The sequence below is a fragment of the Podarcis bocagei genome (genome assembly GCF_964188305.1).
Source record: "Podarcis bocagei genome assembly, chromosome: 13".
In the NCBI taxonomy this organism is placed as follows: Eukaryota; Metazoa; Chordata; class Lepidosauria; order Squamata; family Lacertidae; genus Podarcis; species Podarcis bocagei.
The window spans coordinates 6,283,191-6,305,680 of NC_138138.1; the positions used below are offsets into that span (position 1 = coordinate 6,283,191).

Below are 22,490 nucleotides of genomic sequence, written 5' to 3' on the forward strand. Positions count from 1 at the left end.
TTTTTTAAGGAGCAGCTGGCATCCCTTCTTCAGGTATACAGAATCCACACTTTGAATTGTTCTAGCAAACGTACTGGGAGCCACCGTAGATCCTTTAGGACCGGTGTTTGTTCTATGGTCCTGCCAGCTGCTCCCAGTCCCCAATCTAGCTGTCGCTACATCTGCTGGCTCCTCTCAGATATGCCTGAGCCAATCTGATCTGAGGGGAATCCCTTCCTGAGCTTGAGCAGGACCAAGCCCCATCTCCCAGGCGTCCCCCTTGAAGGCAAGGCCCAATCCTGGGACCCTCAACACCCAACAGTTTTCCATTTCCAAGGCACGGGGTCCCTCCCCAACTCAAAAACCTGGCATCTGAGCTCATCCCACTTTCCTGGTTCCTCCTCATGACTGAGTTCCTAGGACTCCACGGATCTCTGCTAATGGGAGCTGTTCCCAGAGCGCCTAACAAACTACAGTTCCCAGGATCTTTGGGGGGAAGACATCTGCTTTTTAGAACAGGGATGAGGAACCTGCAGCTTCCTCACACCCATTTCCTTGGAACCAGGAACAGGAAGTTGAAGTGCTTGTTCTATCAGGATGATTGCAGGGAGCAGCAGTGCTTTTCTTCAGCCAGAATTCTCCTCAACTCCATTCAAGCATCTTAAAAAGATTAATATTTATTTATTTTTTTGCCCAACTTCTGCCTGCTTTTACCCTTCTGGCTGGGAAAGGAATCTCACCCCCTGGCAACACAGCTAAGATGGCTTGCTGCTTTGTGCCCAGGGAAGGGCTGCAGCGGACACCTCGTGTGTAAAGAGAGGGACGCTGATTGGGAAGCTGTGCAAGAAGAAGCGGTCAGCTTCTGGGATGCTGATTCCTGGACGTCTTGCAGCTGTGTGGAAGCAGGAATGGGTGGGCAGAAGCCCTGGTCCATTTGAGGGAAAGAAATGAAGCTGCCATTCGGGGATATCTTTATCAGCACCACCTGCAAAGTCACAGCGTGGTGAATAAGACTTGGGAATACCCAGAAATGTTTCTCTGAGTGAACTGGAGGGGAAGCAGAGTAACAGGGTGGGGTGCAGTGGGGAGGGAAAGTGGGAATGATGGAAAAGCTCAAAAGTGATGCAGGACTGCAGGAGGTATAACACAGACTTAAGATGAGAATCGTTTTAGGGAATTCAATGTGTATTGTAATATAATATAATATAATATAATATAATATAATATAATATAATATAATATCATATCATATCATATCATATCATATCATATCATATCATATCATATCATATATCATATCATATCATATCATAACATAACATAACATAACATAACAAAAGAACCAATTGGGGCAACATCTAGGGGGAAGGGGTGGTCTCCAGTCCTAATCTGGAGGCTGTCTTCTACTCTGAGGTAGATGGAGCAATCCCGGGTCTAAATCCCCTTCCTGTCTTTCTGTTTGGGAGGGGCTGTGGCTCAGTGGCAGAGCATCTTCTGGCCACCCAGAAGGGCCTTGATTCAACTCCCTGCTTGGCTTCAGGTGTGGGGATGAGAAGGCCCAGCTTGCAGGTTCGATCCCCATCTGGCACAGCTGCATCTTCCTGCAGTGCGGGGGTTAGACTAGATGACCCTCAAGGTCCCTTCCTGCTCTCTGATTCTTTGATTCTAAGGATGCAAGAAGCATTGGCACTCCTGCTGTGCTAACCCAACACAGGCACACAGAGAGACAGATTGAAGCTCGGCCATGAAGTGTTCAGTCGCCAGAGGTGAATATGCAGGAAAGCGCCTGGCCCTTTGCCTGGCAGAAGACCTCACCCACTGGGCTGCATAGACAGCTGCCTCAGGAGCCAGATCCCAGGTACCAGGAGCTCTAGACTGTCTTCCTCTGGCCTGGCTGGCAGCAGCTCACCTGGGGATCAGAGATTCCCAAGCCTCACCTGGAGATGCTGAGGACTGACCCTGCGGCCTTCCACGTGCGCTGAGCTATGGCCTAAAAAGGCCCCTGGGTGGCTCCATCCTTGGTCTATCTAGGCCAGGCTGGGAGCAACTGCTACCTGCCCCCCTTTGGAGAACCATGGCCAGGCAGTTGACAGCTGGGATGAGGAGCCCAAGGCCTACCATCTGATTCCATGCATCCCAGAGATGGTACAGAGAGAGAGGCAGAGACTGTCTCTTGTGGGGAGGGGACTCTGCAATCTTGCCGTGCAGCAAACACGGCCCACTTTGCCTTGTCCCATGATCAGCTGCAGCTCCAAATATACCATATTTTCTCGTTGGGACTAGAAATTTGTCTTTTTAATTTTTTATTTAAGAAATGTAACAGCAAGGCAGGCTGTTTCAAAATCCTAATGTGCCTGCCAGGTGGTGGTGCTCCAAAAAACATCCCCAAATGCTACATGCTGCATTTGCATCAAACCCTGGTCTCTTATTTTGTCCTTCCCTCTTTGAAGAACTCTTCATAGTCTTGGGATTTCACTTTGGTGGATTTCGACAACAATGTACTATCAGCACTGGCAAGTACATGCAGAACTGATGGCATTATTCAACTTTGTGATCTTCATGCACATTCTTGAGATCGTGCTCTGCAAACTCCGGCCGCAACAGACGCATTACCGATTACAGATTCAAACTGGCCAAGTCAACTGTGACCCTCATCCCGCTGTCGGGGGTTCATGAGGTGGTGCTTTTGCTGGTTCCCGATGAACATGCAATGGGCTACCTCAACTTCTTCTTTGAGCTGTTGCTCAGCTCCTTGCAGGGCCTGTGGGTGAGCGTCCTCTACTGCTTTGTCAGTAAGGAGGTCCAATCCCAGATACAAAGGAAGTGGCAAAGGCAGGGGAGCAAGATGAAGAACAAAGGGAGGCACAACCACACACCCCAACATCACCCTCTGGCCTGACCCACGGGGGCCTCATCCCAGCACACTTTGACTCCCCCCCTCCCTCATTTCATTATTCTTAGTTCAACTGCCTGACAACCCAGCAGCCTGGCCCCTCTTTGCCAGCTGATGTCACAAAGTGCTGCTTTGCAAGCAAGCCTTATAGTGGCCAGCAAGAGGGATGTCTGCCAGATGATGGTGAAGGACTTGCCAAGACAAATGTGCCCATCAGCCATCATGAGAAGGAACTGTGAAGGTAGGAGGAGCTCCGAGGCCCAGAGGAGATGAGTGGCATATACATAAAGGAGTAATAATAATAATAATAATAATAATAATAATAATAATAATAATAATAAATTCATAGCAACAGTAGCAGTAAAATCTATGGAGGCAAAAGAGTGTGTTATACATTTGCAGGGCTCACCCCTAAACCCTAGAGATTCAGAAATGGTAAGATTTTGAAGATTTGGAGTATTGAAGGGCAGATTGGAAGTCAGGGGGAAAGTGCAGGCTCAGATTTCTTTCCAAGCCAGGGCCTCACCTGGGATAGAGACAGGAACATGCCCAAAGGGGTTGGTGGACCATGGGAAAACCTGGGAGAGATGCCTGGGGTTCCAGGGCTGCCCTGCTGTGGGGGAGAAGCCCCTCTGGACAGGACCAGGCTGTCAGATGCCCCCGGCATCTTGCAGAGTGTGGGGGTGGCACCTAGCTTTTTTAACAGTTCTGATATTTACATGATAACCAACGCCAGGAACATGCAGAAGAAGCATGTCTGCATCCAGGAGAGCAGGGAAAGGGACCTCACACAGAGCCCTCTCTGCCAGTTGTATTTCTAAGGTCTGAGTCCCTGTCTCTCAGCAGTGCAGCTCTGCAGACTTAGCTCCTTTTCATGCTGCATGAGACCCAAATGGATGGTTTGTGCACACCCTTTGGTTTTAAGGGAAAGGCATCTAGCGGGCTTCAGTCTGCATGGGGCAGGATCCCACTGAGATTTATTTTATATTATATCTTTGCACCACTGCTGCGTGTGACCCTTGATAAGAAGGTTCCTGCCCCAAGGGGCTTACAATCTTTAATATGACACAGGGAGGGAAAAGAGAAAGGTTGGGGTCCAGGGTAGATCCTGACTCCTCCTGCGAGACATAAGCCAGGGTCTCTGAGTTTAGACTTTGGGATTCCCAGACATTTCCCATCTGTACCCTCTTCCTCTGTTTTTGCAATATGGTAATTGAGGTGATGCTATTACAGTTCCAAAGGGAATGTCAAGCAGGGAGGGAGGGGGTAAGAGAGAGAGTGGAATTCTGGTGGAGAGAGAAGCTTGGAGGAAGCTTGGAAAGGGAGTTTGAATGTTGGTGGGGAGGCAGTTGGGAGTGTTGAGAGTGGTGGGTTGTAGAATGGGGGCTCTTGGTGAGGGGCCTGAAGCTGGGCTGGGCTTAGGATCAGTAGGACAGTCGACGTTGCCAGGGGTATGTGGTGAAGAGGGGCTCTGCCAGCTGCCCAGGAACAGAATTCCCTAAATTTAGGTGAGCCATGGAGCGAGGGCTTGGCTTGTAATGGTAATACCCAGAAGCCTCACACCACTATTCAGTTTAGGATCAGAAGTCCAGTTGCCATTGCCCTCGTTTGATGGTGTCCAAAAAGGAACAGACGCAGAGAGGGACTGTGAGTCTCCTGTGGAGGCCGGGGAATGTGGCAGTTCCATGCCCAGCGAAGAGGGGCTCTGCCAGCTGCCCAGGAACAGATTAACCTCAATTTAGGAGGGCCACAGAGCCAGGCTTGGCTTGTATTCCTAATGCCCAGATGCCTCACACCACTTGCTCAAAGCACCTGGAAAGCAGCCTTATAGACCTGGGCTATGCCTGATTATTGTCTTCCCAAGAAACTTTAAAATGTAATGCTGGTGGTCAACGAAAGAGGTTTAAAGACTCCCTCAAGGCTAATCTAAAGAAATGTAGTACTGTAAACAATCGGGAAACGCTGGCCTGTGAGTGCTCCAGTTGGAGAACAGCCTTTACAAAACGGTGTCGTGGACTTTGAAGACACTCGAACTCAGGACAAAAGGGAAAAACAAGCGAATAGGAAGGCATGCTTTGCAAACCCTCACCGTGATGAACTTCCCAGTTGACTGACTCAGCTGTCAGGAGGTCAGGAGACTGCTACTTCCCCACCATGTCACCCCCTACCTGAGCTGCCCTCCCTCTGAAGTAGGACTCGACTCAGGGAAAATGGTCCTAATTCTACTGACTTTTCATTAGTAAGGAAACAGTTATTCAGTGAAAGTGACTGATCATTTATTTCCAATCAAGGGAGCAAGCACTATTCTTTAATAAGGCCTATGACTGAAATCGCTCTGAAATTTGGTTGGATTCCCTACTAATGGCTTTGTTAATATAGCAATTAGCTTACAACATACACTAGAGAAGCATTTCATTTTGGGATGATTTAACGGGCAACTTCAAGACATGCATAAGATACAGCAGTGAATCACTGGGCTCTTGACAGAGAAGTTCCTAAACAGCAAATTGACTCAAAATACTTCACTGGTTAATTATATCTTCATTTAAGGCAGCAGAGGGATGTTGGGAAACATCTTAGAGTTATGACTTTTCCCATTATATAGTTTGACAGTTACAAGAGATGGTTTTTGCAGTGATTTACAGTTCCATAATGTATCCCCACCCCACCCCCACGAGCTGATGAAGGACTAAATATGTAGGCTGAGGAGTTGAAAAATGCAAAGCTAAATACAACCCCCCCCCCTTTTTTTAAAGCAACATGTGTTGTATAAATAAGTAACAAGGTGAAAAATCTGCCTGCAAAACTCAGGGGTCTGAACTGTCTCACACTTATTTAAAAATGCAATAAATGGTGCTTGTTGTTGTTTTTTAACATACAACTCTGGTCAGCAATTACTTCTGTTGGGCGATTTGATTAGAGGGGTTAGAAATGGAATAAGGCCCCAGTCCAACGCAACACACCCTATAATCCAAATGCATTGCCTAAGATGCTGCTCATTGACATTTGCGTGGACAGGTGGAGTCCTCCCAACCCCAGGTGACCCCTGAGCAGAATAATGATATATAATGAACTGAAAAAGGTATTTAAATATACCTTCCCGAAGAAACCAGAGGCCTTCCTCCTGGGCATAGTCGACCAATCGGTGTTAAAGAAGGATAGAACTTTCTTTATGTACGCTACAGCAGCAGCAAGAATTCTTATCGCAAAACATTGGAAGACACAAGATCTACCTACCTTGGAAGATTGGCAGATGCAACTAATAGACTACATGGAATTGGCGGAAATGACTGGCAGAATCCGAGACCAGGGAGAAGACTCAGTGGAAGAAGATTGGGGGAAATTTAAAGCCTATTTGCAGAAATATTGTAAAATTTCTGAATGTTGATGACATTGAAATGAAATGCTGGGGTTCTAGCAACAAGGTAAAATCTAAGATTAAACCAACAACAGATAAATTAATGGGCTATGAATTTGCTGAACCAACTTTTAAAAGGGATACAAGAACGGGGGACGTGAGGAAGTCAGGAAAATATGTGAATTTAAGATGTAAAATTAAGAAAGAGGGGATTTTTGTGTTTTTCTTATATGTGCTTTTTCTTTTCATTATTAGTTTTTAATGTATGTATTTTTGTATTTTGTATTTTTGTGCTTAATGTTTGTATTGTTGTATTTTGTAGTATGTATTTTGTGTCTATATTCTTTTTGTCTTTGTCTTTGTATTTTTTCTTTTATACTTTGCATTGTTAAAATTTAATAAAAAACTTTTTTTTAAAAAAAGGACTTTTGTTAGGGGTGGCAGGCCTTTTTTGGGGTGACATAACCTCAGTTAGCTATATATTTTTATGTATTTTTATTGATTTAGTGGGGCAGCTGCCCTTCCCTGCTCCTCCTTGGCTACATCTATGCTTCCCTAATGGATGGATTTCTATAGACCATGGGTAGGCAAACTAAGGCCCGGGGGCCGGATCCGGCCCACTCGCCTTCTAAATCTGGCCCGCGGACAGTCTGGGAATCAGCGTGTTTTTACATGAGTGGAATTTGTCCTTTTATTTAAAATGCATCTCTGGGTTATTTGTGGGGCATAGGAATTCGTTATCCCCCCCCCCAATATAGTTTGCCCCCCCCCAAGGTCTGAGGGACAGTGGACCGGCCCCTTCTGAAAAAGTTTGCTGACCTCTGCTATAGACGCAGAACTCATAATATTATTACGCAGCACAAACATGTTGTCCCCTGGGATCTGGAACTGAATCTTAAACCTCGTGACTATTTCAAAGTTACAAAGGAAACAGAATTTTATGAAGTGAAGGACTCTTGTGGAAGTGCTCCCATGGTTTTCAAGCACTTTTACAGAGAGGTGGCACAAAATGTCACATTGTCCATTCTGTTTGTTTGCCACCCATTTATAGGATGGGTTTCCCCAGCCACTCCGGGTGGCTTCCAACAAATGAAAACACAGTAAGACATCAAACATTAAAAACCTCCCTATACAGGGCTGCCTTCAGATGTCTTCTACAAGTCTGATAGTTGTTTGTTTCCTTCCACAGGGCGGAGGCCACTATCAAGAATACCCTCTGTCTGGAACATAGGAAATGGCCATCTGCTGAGTCCTGAACATTGGTTCATCTAGCCCAATATTGTGGGCAGGTATTTGTTTAGGTTTACCTTTGTGTGCAGGGACGTGGGTGGCGCTGTGGGTTAAACCACAGAGCCTAGGACTTGCTGATCAGAAGGTCGGCGGTTCGAATCCCTGCGACAGGGTGAGCTCCCATTGCTCGGTCCCTGCTTCTGCCAACCTAGCAGTTTGAAAGCACGTCAAAGTACAAGTAGATAAATAGGTACCGCTCCGGCGGGAAGGTAAATTGCGTTTCCGTGAGCTGCTCTGGTTCGCCAGAAGCGGCTTAATCATGCTGGCCACATGACCCGGAAGCTGTATGCCGGCTCCCTCAGCAAATAAAGCGAGATGAGCACTGCAACTCCAGAGTCGGCCACGACTGGACCTAACGGTCAGGGGTCCCTTTACCTTTATCTTTTGATCTATCAGGCAATCTCAAAATGTGGATTTTAAAAATGTGTCACCTGCAGGTCATTAATAAAGCAGGTGAATGAACAATCAGAAGCTAAGCGATGGTCCCGAAGGGCAGAAAGGAAATGGGATTCTCCACTGTGGTACATCCACTGAGACCTCACCCTGGTAGGGAACCACCCCAGCAAGAAAGACACAAGTCACATGCACTTTTAGTTGTATACAAGCGGGCTGTGATGCAAATTTATTCAGCTTTAAAATCTCTTTCTGCATCAAAACTAGTTTGTGAAAAAACACATTAACTCAATGGAAGAAATGGGTATGTCTGAACTGGGGCTGGTGTTGTGTGTACAACACTAGAAAAAGAACAGCACATGGAGCACACAGAATGTACACTAAACTGTAGTCTGTACACAGCCTGTCACTGAAAAAGAATAGCAAGAACAAGTGGGCTTGTGTTGCCGTTTTCTACAATATGCAACACAGATGTGTGCTGATGCATCTTGAATAGGATTTACCCCCATGTAGGAATTGCAAACTTAGACCGGTCTGGCAAAGCCAGTCATGGCTATTTTCCATTGCTTTATTTTAATGAGACTTGCAACCTGGCACAGCTTCCGCTAATTTCCCTGGGGCTTGCGCAGATAACATCCCAGTTGACTTTACCATTTGTTCACAAATGCATTTCAGTCCCATATATTTCCTTCTTGGTGAACTCAGCAGCTAAGCACTAGCAGGTGACAGAATGCTGAATGGGAAGGGCAGGGTGGAAAAATGGAGACACGTGTAATGGAGTATTTCAGAAAGGGAATTGGCTGGCTGGCTGGCTGGCACCCCACACAGAACCGTGTCACGCTGCAACATTTTCTTCGTTCTAATTATTCAGGACCTTAATAGCCTAAAATGTTGGGAGGTTTAAACTGGAGTACACTCTGAGTGTGGATGCCAGCATTTAGATGTCTGATTATGAAATGCACTGGCATATGGAGTTGATACAAAACTCCCAGTGCCAGCACTTGGGCATTTACATCTTCTGCATCTGCAGCACTAGAAACCCTTATCCGGAAAGAAATGTATCTGTTTCCGTCAGTGTCTGCTGAGAACTCTGTAATACAGCATATCTACCACTTCCCTAGTGCTGCCAACCTCTGTCCATATTGCGGTTTACTGCAAGTGCCAGTCAACTGATCAGAAATTAAGGGAAGCCCTGTGGGTTAAAGCTGTGGGAATGTTATGGGAGGCAGGAGAAGATATATTGTTTAATGATATCCTTCCTAACTTGCGTTAACAAGTTTTACCGTATTTTTCACTCTATAAGACGCACCCGACCATAAGAAGCACCTAGTTTTAGAGGAGGAGAACAAGAAAAAAATATTCTCTCCCTCTCTGCGCAGCAGGAGAGACGAAGCCCCTTCCATTTTTCCTCCCGCTTCGCTGAAGGGGTGCTGCACAGGGAGGGAAAGCTTCGCAGCGCCTCTCCAGCGAAGCGAAGCCTCTGGAGTGCAGCGGGAGCTGCGCTCCAGGGGCTTTGTGTTACTTTCGCTGAAGCCATGGAGCCTGCATTTGCTCCATAAGACGCACACACATTTCCCCTTACTTTTTAGAAGGGGGGAGTGCGACTTATAGAGCAAAAAATACGGTATGTCTTAGCAGAGTTTAAATATTTCCCTTTAAACGCACAGCGGTTTGCTTGTTGCAGGTTCATCTGAACTTCTCTATATAAGATTCCTGGTAAGATCCCTTCTTGTCCCTCTTAAAAAAGAATATACACAGCAATCTTATTAAAGTGAATATAAAAGTAGTTTATTACTCACATCCATTCAGTTCACAGTTAGATCCCTGAAGGCAGACTTAGGTTTACGAAAGTATATATACATGTGGAACTACCCCATAAGGGAGTTAGTCCCAAGTGACTGCAGACAGGCAGTCACTTCTGCTCATACATAGAGAAAAACAAAGTGGAGAAGAGAGGAGCAAAAGAAGATGGTGTGCTCCTCTTCCCCAGATTAGGCCACACACCCCTCTAGTCACATGCAGAGAAAGTTTGTCCCAGCTCAGGAGGAAACAGGAAGTTTTCTCCTGGCTGGTACAAAGCATCTCCTAGCACAGGGGTCAGCAAGGCTTACCGGGCATGGGCCGGATCACTCCCGCACAGATCCTCTATGAGCCGGACCGGCACAGCACAATGCTGGAAATCGCATCTGCGCATGTACGCGGTGCCACAAATTGCTTCTGCACATGCCCAAACACTGAAAATCGCACCTGCACAGAAGCAATTTTTGGAGTCTAGGCATGCGCAGAAACAATTTCCGGCGCCGTGGACATGCACAGACACGATTTCCAGCATCTGGGCATGCACAGAAGCGATTTCCCGAGCCGCGGAAGAGAGTCCCCGCGCTGCGCTGGTTTAGCACAGCATGCAGGGACTTGCCGAGTGGGCGGCTCAGTTTGGGGGGTGGCTCATGGGCCAGTTAAGCGACCCTCATGGGCCACTTCTGGCCCATGGGCCTTAGGTTGCCGACCTCTGTCGTAGCATGTACATTCTAGGAATGCTGTACTTGACTGCTACCGTATGTGGTTCACATCCCACAAAAGCTTCTGTGAAGTCTCTCAGCCCCATTCACCTCACAGAATGTTTGTTGTGGGGGTGGAAGGGAAAGGAGATTGTTAGCCGCTTTGAGACTCCTTTGGGTAGTGATAAAGCAGGATATCAAATCCAAACTCTTCTAAACCACTGAGCCTCTTGGGCTTGCTGAGCAGAAGGTCAGTGCTTCGAATCCCCATGATGGGGTGAGCTCCCGTTGCTCGGTCCCTGCTCCTGCCAATTTAGCAGTTCGAAAGCACATCAAAGTGCAAATAGATAAATAGGTTCCGCTCCAGTAGGAAGGTAAACGGCGTTCCCGTGCGCTGCTCTGGTTCGCCAGAAGCGGCTTAGTCATGCTGGCCAAATGACCCGGAAGCTGTACGCCGGCTCCCTCGGCCAATGAAGCAACCCCAGAGTCGGCCACGACTGGATCTAATGGTTAGGGGTCCTTTACCTTTACCTCTAATGTGACCTACGGTTAAAACATCATGTCAGAGATACCTGAGAATGATAACAGTTAATTATTTACCCATCAAGGGATGTCAGAGAGCCCCTTTCGCTCTTAACTTAGCTTAAACGGAGTCTTCCAGTTAAACCCTCTCACCAACACACACATTCTCATTTCAGTGTAAATTAAACCAAATATACTTAACAAGGCTTTTCTTCAGCTGGAACTCAGTTCCGGCACCTCTCAAGTGGGTGCCATTGCCATTATAAGAGAACAAGGGAGGCTTTCATGGTGAGTTCTGGCACCTTTTTCTAGAAATATAGCACTGCTTAACAAGGACCAGAAACAAGAAAAGGAGACAGCATAGAAAGAACATCAACAGACATTGCAAGTTCTGAAAGCTATGGGAAATACAGTGGCACCTCTGGTTCCAAACGTAATTCATTCCGGAGGTCCGGAATGATAAATAGGTACCGCTCCAGAGGGATGGTAAACTGCGTTTCCGTGTGCTGCTCTGGTTTGCCAGAAGTGGCTTAGTCATGCTGGCCACATGACCCAGAAGCTGTACGCCGGCTCCCTCGGCCAATAAAGCGAGATGAGCGCCGCAACCTCAGAGTCGATCACGACTAGACCTAATGGTCAGGGGTCCCTTTACCTTTTATGCAGCCTTAAGAAGGAAGGAGTTGGCAAAATTAACTGAGAAGCTCAAGAATCAAGAAGACAAGATTTTTAAGAAAAGAATGGGGAAAGTTTATAATGTATATACAAGACTATTTTAAGTAGGTTAAAACATTGGCAGGATTTTAAACATACTTGTGATGTAACAGTGTGTGTGGATAACTTAAAAAGATTTAAACAAATTGGAGAAATAGTGATATGCAGTTGAAAATAGGATTAATAGGGCCCATGAAGGGATGGGAGGGAAGCCAGCATATTCAGGGCAATCTCAACATTTGGATTCGGAATTGGTTTTGCTGTTTGTTTATATTTTTGAAAGTTAAATAAAAAAATTATAAAATAAGAAGGAAAGAGTGGGCAGATGGCAGAATGAATGGAGCAACATGACGAGAGAGAGAGAGAGAGAGAGAGAGAGAGAGAGAGAGAGAGAGAGCGCCCATGGGGACTTATTAAAATTTTGGTTGGTGTTTCTTGACTGGCACCTTTTACATGTGGAGAACATAGTTTGCATTTACAGTGGTACCTCGGGTTACATACGCTTCAGGTTACATACGCTTCAGGTTACAGACTCCGCTAACCCAGAACTAGTGCTTCAGGTTAAGAACTTTGCTTCAGGATGAGAACAGAAATCGCGCAGCAGCAGCGGGAGGCCCCATTAGCTAAAGTGGTAACTCAGGTTAAGAACAGTTTCAGGTTAAGAACGGACCTCCAGAACGAATTAAGTTCTTAACCGGAGGTACCACTGTATAACAAAAGTGCTTCTCCACTGCCCTAGACAACGGCATAGTCCCCATAACATCTGCTTCAAATGATACCTTGGAAAACATGTGGTTTCATTCCCCTCCTGCCCTTTCAAAACTGCAGAGGTCAAACCCAGCAAACCTTCTGGAGGATTCCAGAAGAGCAAATACATCCATTCATTCCCTGGACTACATTCACAAAGTCTTGCTAATCCCCATTCAGAGAATGGCCATCTTGAATGCAGTTCTCTTGGAGATGAAACGGCGGATATAAACCAAATAAATGAAGACTTGGCGGTGGGACAAGCGTAATCCAGTATACCAAGAATTGTATATGACAGTCCTTTTCAAAAACTTCAACTTTGGGAAGGAACATATTGGAAAGGAAATCTATAAATAGCTTGTGCCCAATCTATTTTTTTCCCTCGTGAACAGAGTAATGTAATCTATGGGTGACTGTGCTGGCTGTGCTATGAAAAATTCATGGTTTCAGCTGGTGCCTCGTGAGAGCTGATAATGTAGACATTTATCAAAACCGCAGCTCTAATGTACTAATAGTTTTTATCTCAATCTCTAGAATCTCAAGGAATTCTCACAGAGAGAACAGAACCAAATCTACCATTCGGGGGGGGGGGGTGAGGGGAGCCATTAGACAGAAAAGGCTTTTTTTCTGATATATATCAATCACGCCATATGACGTTAAATCTAGAAGAAGAAGAAATCTGGTCCGGGGCTTTAATCTTTTAATATACAACTGAGTCCCTGAAGTACATCTGGCAGGCCAAATATATGCCCCCTCTTTGCAGATTAGTAGTACTTCAAAACAGCATTTGAAAGAGTGAGTAAGAATTGCTGAACACGTTAGGGTGCAGTTTTAGTTAGGCTTGCACAGGTTGTGGGGTGGGGTGGCTTTGCTGGGGGCTTGTTTTGTTATCTGGGACAATTGCCAGAATGTTTCGTATGAAGTCAAGATTGCAGAATAAAGTCGGATTCTACTTGAAGCCGATAAAACAATCACAGATCTTTGAAGCAGCCTGATTTTTAGCATCACATTTTGCTTGGGCCTTAGCGCTCGTGCTTCCACTGTGTTGCCAACTGATGACAGACCCTCCAAGTGTCCCTATTTTCCAGGGACAGTCCAGACTTACAGATGCTGTCCTGATTTCTGATTTAATCCCGGAATGTCCCACTTTCCCTTAGGATGTCCCTATTTTCATCAGAGGAATGTTGGAGGGTATGGGGTTATGTGACCACCAAGCCAAGTAGATAAGTAACTATACAATCTTTAGAAGACATCTGATGGCAGCCCTGTATAGGGAAGTTTTTAATGTTTAATGTTTTATTATGTTATATATGTTGGAAGCTGCCCAGAGTGGCTGGGGCAACCCAGTCAGATGGGGGAGTGAGAAATATAATATATAATATATAATATATAATATATAATATATAATATATAATATATAATATATAATATATAATAATATATAATATATAATATATAATAATATATAATATATAATATATTATAATATATAATATATAATATATAATATATAATATATAATATATAATATATAATATATAATATATAATATATAATATATAATATATAATATATAATAATGGCATTTCCGTCTGCTCTGGTTTCCGTCACGGTGTTCCATTGCACCAGAAGCAGTTTAGTCATGCTGGCCACATGACCTGGAAAGCTGTCTGTGGACAAACGTCGGCTCCCTCGGCCTGAAGAGCAAGATGATGGTCGTTGTGGACGCTACCAAAGCAAAAGTGGTTAGGGTTTATTTTGTCCCAAGGCATATCTTCTTTGCAATTAAACACTTCGGGTATTGCTCCATTTGGAAAGTTTTATGGTTCTTCGCCTTCAGTCTCTCTCTCTTTTCAAAAAATTATTTATACTTTTCATTTTACAGCAAACACAAAACATAAATTTGAATTATTCCATATCATACGTCTACTCCCCTCCCCCCTTTCTGCGGTTTCTTACATTTATACTGTCTTCGCCATCAGTCTCCACCTTAAAATCAGACTGTTTTATCTGTAAACTTAATGGCCTCGATGTCCTTTAATCCCAGTAAGAAGATTTCTGCTGAAACATTAGGAGAAACACCATAACAGTAAGAGCTGTTTGACGGTGGAGCAGACTGCCTTGGGAGGTGTTGGGCTCTGTTGTCACTGGGTGTCTTGAAGCAGAGATTGGTTGGCCTCTGTCAGGGATGCTGTAGTCAGGGGTGTACCTTGGTCAGGTTGGCCCCCGCCTCTCCACTCTGGCTTGGAACTCGCCCACCGGTCCACATACTCCCCATTGCTCTGGGTGGCTGGAAAAGGAGCACAGTCTCCTCTGGCGAGGACACAAGGGATGGGGGGCAACAATACTTCTCGTTGGCAAGGGTGTAAGGTGTGGGATGTGAAACACAAGAGCAGTCAAGTACAACATCCCTAGAGTGGACATAAAAGGGGATGTCTGGACCAGCCAGTTGGAACTTCCTGTTTCTCCTAGGCTGGGACAGACTTCCTCTGCATGTGACTAGAGGTGGACGTGACCTCACCTGCCCAGGTAACAAAAGAGCCGGACTGATCAGCCATCTCTCTCTCTCTGACCACATTTGTCAAAGGAGTAACATCTGCTTAGCATAAGATGCTCTCTTGGCTTCTAGCTTCTAGCCAAGAGAGGACAAAGGACCTGTCTCCTTATGGAATAGTTTCCAGGTGTATATTACTTTTGTAACTTAAGTCTGCCTTCTGGGATCCAATTGTGAACAGAATGTGTGAGTAAACTCTTTTTATACTTTTATAGAAGACTGTGTCGTGTCTATCTTTTTATGAGGGACTAAATGGGGAATTAGGGACATGGGTGGCACTGTGGGTTAAACCACAGAGCCTAGGACTTGCCGATCAGAAGGTTGGTGGTTCGAATCCCCGCAAGGGAGTGAGCTCCCGTTGCTCGGGCCCTGCTCCTACCAACCTAGCAGTTCAAAAGCATGTCAAAGTGCAAGTAGATAAATAGGTACCGCTCCAGCGGGAAGGTAAATGGCGTTTCCATGCGCTGCTCTGGTTCGCCAGAAGCGGCTTAGTCATGCTGGCCACCTGACCTGGAAGCTGTACGCCGGCTCCCTCGGCCAATAAAGCGAGATGAGCGCCACAACCCCAGAGCCGGTCACAACTGGACCTAATGGTCAGGGGTCCCCTTTACCTTAAATGGGGAATTACCAACAAAATGTATTTTAGAGGCTTTAGCAAGCCTGAGCAAACGCATCAGCTCTGCAAGTTTAAAAAGGGGAATGTTACTCTGCTAAATTGTAGAACTTGTTAACACAAGTTGGAAAGGATATAATCAAACAATATATCCTCTCCTGCATCCCTGAACATTCCCACACAAGGAATTGGGGGCACTGTTACAGCTCCTTGCCATGGATGCAAGGGAGCCTAGGCACACCTCTGGCTGTTGTTGCACAAGAAAGGCCCCGGGGGCAGTGTTATCCAGGGCCACGTTTCCTTTGGCAGAGAGAACACCGTGAGACGTATAGCACTTTTGGTGACATTCCCTTGATTCACGCATCTACAAGTAGAATGCAGTTGAAGGAAAACAGCAGTGCAGTCTTGCAAGGCAGCAGATCTTCATCCCTGCACTAAAATGTGCCTTCAGCCAGCTTTCCAGCTCTCTCTAATTACACGCAAACACCCGCTCTCTTCCTCCAGCCACAGGGGCTGGGACGCCTCACCTTTTCCATGTCCTGCTGGCCTTCCTAGTCTGAGCACCCTGCCTTAAGCAATCTCCTCCCACCAATTAGCCTCTGTAGAAAGACACCGGCTGAGCACCAAGAATGATTATCCACCAACCTAACCGAAAGAGTGGCTTGGTTGGCTGTAACATCAGGTATCGCACATGAGAAAATGAGCAGGAAAAGCTTACAGATTGTGTTTAAAAGAAGAAAGGAAGGATACAGTTCAAAGAATCATAATAGCGGGAGTGGAAGAAATAAAGAACATGAGATGGAAGCCTTCTGTCAGCTCAGGCAACGCAAGATTGCCAGACAAAGGTGATCACCCCCTCCTTGCCCAACAGGCGATTCTCCCACCCCCACTCCCATTTGAACCAAATTGGGGGAGCAGAAGGCACACGGGGGGAGGAGAGGGCAGGAGAAGGGAGGAAGTCACCCATTTTGCTTGCAGAAGTCCTTTCTATGGCTTCTGCTAGTGGGGTACATTCTTTCAATCCAGCCCTAGATACCAATCCGTGCAGTTCATCTCCATTGTGTGTCGAGATCCCCAAGCCACCCCCTAAATAAATCACAATTCACACAGCACTTTTGTTTAAGGTTTTTGGCACAATTTTGGCCACAACTTTATTAAAATACATAATGTGAGTGATTGCTTAGGCATTGGTTACGACCATCTGTCCCCGCCCAGGGACAGAACTGACTTTCAGATTCCAGCGAAAGCCAGTAAGGGAAAACAATATTGGGGAGAGAATGGGGCTGGGCACCATACCATCACCCCTCCCCACATGCTCCCAGGGGCTAGTGCGGCCCAAGCCCCATGCCAGGGATTCGGACAAATGTATGGCAAACCCCTGGATTCCTTTAATGGAATTCCCTTGCAGCAGCAGCATTGGAGGGGCAGGCACAGCCAACCACATCCCCTCCACCAACCAAATTTTAACCAATGCCTAACCGCAGCCTTACAAGTTGTAACGATTTGCTACATAGTAGGCAAAAACCAAATGGTACCAGCCAACCTGCCAAATGGACAAAATTCCTACCAGGCCCCTGCCCCCAAAGCAGACGACCCCATGACAGGCATAGCAAGGTCAAACGCAACAGCCCTAAATTAGGGAGGGTGGGCGGGTGATCCGATGCACGCAGCAAAAGAGACTGAAAAAAGCTGCGTGCCAAGAATATATAACCTTCGGGCCAACCCTCTAAATGGTAACATCAAAATCTCCCCAACATCCCAAATTGGCCCAATCACAGTCATGGCCACCCAAATGGTCCCACCCAGTAGCCAAGAGGGGGTGTCCTGTTAGACCCCACCGCAACACCTGCTCTCCATGAAGGAGAACACGCTTTATCAGAATTTCAAGTTCACCTGGTTTGTTCTGTGAATCTGCATAGAGAAAATGGGGACTAGTTAGAAGAAGAAGCTTCTTTACTTGCCTCCTCCTTGACTTTGCTCAGTACTTTGCTTCGGCCTTCGGCCACCTCACTCCGCAGGGTTTAGTTTAAAGGCCTCCTGATCAGGTTTGAGAGGCTCTTGCCAAACACAGTTCCCCAGTCCTTGTGAGGTGTGACCACATTTCATGCTGGGAGTCCTTCATTTTGTGAGTGTAGCTTCTATTATTGAGTAACTCTCGAGTATTCTGGGGAGATTTGACTCTTTTGAATTTCCCTTTCAAATTCCTTTTCATCAAACCCCTCAATTTGTTAAAAAAAATAAGATTGGGGTTTTTTGAATTCAGATCCGACTGTGTTGGGCTCTCTTGGCAATTGTTCACATATTATTATTTATTGTTATTTATTAAATTTCTATACCACCCTTCATCCGAGGACCACAGGGTGGTTTGCAATATAAAAACACAAAAATACATAACATAGTAACAAACAAAAAGTCATAGATGGTTTGATTAGCCAAAGGCTGGGAGAGGAGGAATGTTTTTGCCTGGTGCCTAAAGATCCACTGCCACATTGGCAGATCTAAAGGAAAAGCAGAGCTGTGTGTCATAGAATCATAGAATTGTAGAGTTGGAAGGGGCAACAGCGGTTATCTAGTCCAACCCCTTGCAACGCAGGAATATTTTGCCCAACATGGGGTTTGAACCCACAGTCCTGAGATCAAGAGTCTCAAGCTCTCGCAACTCACATTTATTGAAACCCCATTCCACAAAAAATCTTTTACGCTCTCTAGGTTTTCAGGGATGTATTCAGCTTCCCTCTGGTCAGTTTCCATGGCCGACTGCTCCAGCGCACACTTTTTTGAATACCATTTTAATTCTTTGTTGTGACCAGAAAAATCTATTTATTTTATATTAGGCGAATTGAAATTACCCATCCTTATAACACTAGGTGATTGCGTTATTTCATCTTCCATTCCAGATCTCCCTGAGCATTTTGGTTAGGGGATGATAGTATGGCCCAGGACTAAATTAGCCCCTTTTGAGATCTCTTGCTTGTTTCATTTCCTCTTCTCTTTGCTGTACAGAGTAACATAGTTCTCTCCATTTCACCAGTTTTCTATTATTCCCATTATACCCATGTAAACCAAGCACTCCACGCCCCTTCATCTTGGCTTGGAGACTTCAAGCATTAGCTTATAAACAAGTATCTCTGTTGTGTATTTTTCTCTACGGTCCTTTGAGTCTCACGTCCTACTGTGTGCTCCCATTCTATCTCACCCCACTTTGGCTGATCAGAAACCTTTTTTTATGATTCCTACTGAAGTGGATACCCAACAGTTCCTGTCTCGGTTTCCTCAGACGCCAGTTTAAAAGCTGCAGGGCCACTTTTTTATATTATCAGCAACACTACCTACATTGTAGAGCTTGATTCTCTTGCATAGGCCTGGCTTATACCAAAATATTCCCTAATGCCAAATCTTTGCTCTTGATACCACCATCTCATCCACACATTGAAACTTCCTTGCTCCACCTGTCTCACAGGTCCTACACATGGTACAGGTAACATTTCTAAGCTCTCCTGGATTTCAACTTCCTACCTAGCAACCACAATTCCCTCCCCCCCCCAGCATCACACAATGACAGTTTCCAGTGCAACTGGTAGCCATGGGTCCCATGACCATCAACTCATCCTCAGCATTGTCTAAAATGTCACATCTGCATTTAGGCAGCAGGCCAGCAGTTCATCTTGTGGTCTACACACTGTCACTAACTCATCTGTCTGTTTCTAATGACTGAGTTGTCCACTCTGCAGAGTCCATTTAGCTATCATAAAGCCACTGATAGGACACTTTTCCATAAATTTGACTTGAAAGGCCAGGTTACAATGTACTGAGCCCGGCTAATTTGCCCTTATACTGTATAGGGATGCGGGTGGTGCTGTGGTTTAAACCACTGAACCTCTTGGGCTTGCCAATCAGAAGGTCAGCGGTTCGAATCTCAGGGGTGAGCTCCCGTTGCTCTGCCCCAGCTCCTGCCAACCTAGCAGTTTGAAAACACCCAAAAAAGTGCAAGTAGATAAATAAGTAGATAAATAAGTAGAGAAATAAGTACTGCTCTGGCGGGAAGGTAAATGGTGTTTCCGTGCACTGCTGGCTTGCCTGAAGCGGCTTAGTCATGCTGGCCACATGACCCAGAAGCTGTCTGTGGCTCCCTCGGCCAGTAAAGTGAAATGAGCACCGCAACCCCAGAGTTGTTTGTGACTGGACTTAACTGTCAGGGGTCCTTTACCTTTACCTTTTCATTTGTCCTTGGCCTTTTCCCATTACCTGGCTATTCCTCACATTTGTTGACAAAAGAAGGGAAAAGAAACAAATTTAGATGAGGGGGTTGCTGTTGTTGTGCATGATGGTGTGTGAGCACTCATATCACAAGAGGACACTTTTTCTCCATTGCTGTCCCTAGAGGTTGTCATGGTTGGTTGTTACAAGGTGTCAGGAACAGAGTCGTGGAGATTGCCTCTCAATCTTGACCCTTCCAGGGAGGAGAAAGAGGAAGACAGTATAGATTTACAACAGGGGTTTGAGGGAGGTCGCAGCTCAGAGACAGATGAGGGGGAAAGTTGGGGAATCATGGGAGCACCAGAGCAACACCTGGCTGACATGTTGTCATTAGAAAGCATCAACCGACTCTCCATCTCCCAGAACCCGGTGGGACTTAAAAGTAGGAGAGCAAAGAGCTCAAAGACATAGGGCAATTAGCGGCACCCATAGAGGAGGTGATGAGAATGACGAATGAGGAAGTCGGAGAGACAGGGGTGGAGATTCACTTGGGACAACACCATTATCCAAGAGGTTGGGATCTATAGTCTCCTTCTGTAAAGACTGAAATAAAAAAGGACTGTAAGAAACTTTCCCTTGTCTTTATACTTTCCTGGGCAACCAGCCAGGAACCGCTGACAGCATCCTGACACCAGGATCTAGATTTGCTCAGGGGAGCATTTGTTGAAGAGCGGTGAGATCATTTTGCTCTCCTCTTGGTGTAAATCTGCCCAAGCTAGTGATACTGTCATTTACTTCTGATGGCAAGGACCTGCAAGAAGTGAGGTCTACCCAGGAGTCCCCTTCAGTGGTATGGGATCATAGGGGGTTTTATGCCATTCCTACTCTTCTCTTCCCCTTATTGGCTGTGACTTTGATCTGCATGAACTGAGGAACAGGACTTGTTGCCAAAGGGCCTTAAAAATACTATGGCCTACTTTGCCTTCCTTGGTCATACTGGGGCTTATCTATGGAATGATTTGCTGCTGCTCCTTTTAATGAGGGGGAAAACAACAACCACCAAGCCCTACTTAATATTAAAATCTCCTTGTTGAATTAAAAATGAAAACAGAAAGGTCAACTCCAGACTCATAACAAGGTTTAACCATGTAAGAGCCTTGCATTGTCCAAGCAGTTTATCCGAGTTTAATATTATGACTGACACTTCCCAGCAATGAAGTAAGTCTTTAACCATTCTATTGCATCAGCCAACATCCCCCCCCCAAAAAAAAGAAGTATTGGGATATTCAGACAAATGAGCAATTCAATTGGCTTAACATTCCTGACTGCTTTCTAATTTAGTTTTAATGGAGATATAATTAAGAGGTAATGTCAGTTGAGCAGAAGATTTTCACAGGATAATGTCTTACTATCACCCAGAAATAGAAGTCAGCAAACACAGCAGGAGAACTGAGATGTCTATTTTCAAAGCAGGGCCCAGTGACGCTCTCCTAATAACTAAAATCCCACTTGGAAAAAATTGGACCCAAAATTGATCCTGAATGGCACGATGAAGTGACTGAAGAGAAGCGGATCTTGGAGGAAAAGGAGCAACCATCAGGCCTTTTACAGAAGTATTTCTAAACCACTGAATATACCTTGCATTACCAAAACACAGGGTGTATGGGCTGTTAGGGGAGGATTAGTACCTCTGGAGGGGGAAACATTCTTCTGAGGTGGCTTGTTCACCTTTGGGTCCCACCCTGCACTCAGCTCTCACCTGTGGCTTCTAGAAGCTGTCTGCATGGGACAGTGGCCACACCCCAAGAAACAATTTCGATTGGCCAGCTGAACCTGGTAAGGGTTGCTCCCAAACCCTGGATGAGTTAGGATCTTCCTCTACCTGTGACGTTAACATATGAGAGTGCTGGAGGTGAAATAGTTAAACAGGTTACCCAATCAGGACCTGGGGGTGGAGTCAGAGGGACTATAAAACCAGCTCTGGGAGGGGCAAAGGGAGGTGTTCGTTGGGAGTTGGGTGGTTGGTTGGAGTGGGAGTGAATTGGGATAGAGTGTGGGTAGGTTGAGTTAGTGTAGCGAAATAAGCTGAGTCAGGAACAGTTAGGAGCTAGGAAGACAAGTAAATATCTGAGAGGTGGTTTAGTGAGTGAGAGCAGGTAGCGGAAGTTATAGGCCTGGATAGGCACCCCATGGTTGTAATTGACTGATACTGTTTATGAAACCACACCCTTGTTAAACTGCAATAAATAAACATAAGTTTATGTTCTAATTTAACCCTGACTGGACTCAGTATTGTACCAGGTAGGGCCTGGGTGGTGGCAGCGAAAAATAAAGTGGTGGCACAGGGATCAATAGACGGTGAAACATCCGGGGACCCTGTGTGATCACCACAACAAGCTCAGGAGGACTGAACGGGCAAGACCAAGAGTGGGTCCAACGGTCAAGAAGGCGGTTTCTACACGTGCTGCAGAGGGAAGTAAGAGACAGATGGGGCTCATCCACCTACGAAGGCTGCCCATCTAGGAGGAAACTCTGATCTTAAACCTCCACTGCCTTGTGGGATATCTTTGGGAGAAGAAAAGGCAAGGAGTAAAGCCTACACAAATCTAGAGTGGAGACCCTGAGACAGTTGGGTGGCGCCTTGTACACCTTCTTCCAGCAACTCCTGCAGCCAAGCTGGTACCAAACATATTGCTCTGCTTTCCTTTGGACCACATCAGCAAGGCCAAGATGGG

General features: G+C 45.8%; 1 long non-coding RNA gene across 1 annotated transcript in view; it reads left to right on the forward strand.

Annotated features, from left to right (window-relative positions):
* LOC308571416 overlaps positions 1-5,741 on the forward strand; it is a 28,102-nt gene extending 22,361 nt beyond the window's left edge. Inside the window, exon 2 of the long non-coding RNA XR_014001405.1 lies at positions 4,537-5,741. This is a non-coding gene — a long non-coding RNA (uncharacterized lncRNA). The remainder of the gene's footprint in view (positions 1-4,536) is intronic.
* Positions 5,742-22,490: the final 16,749 nt, after the last annotated feature.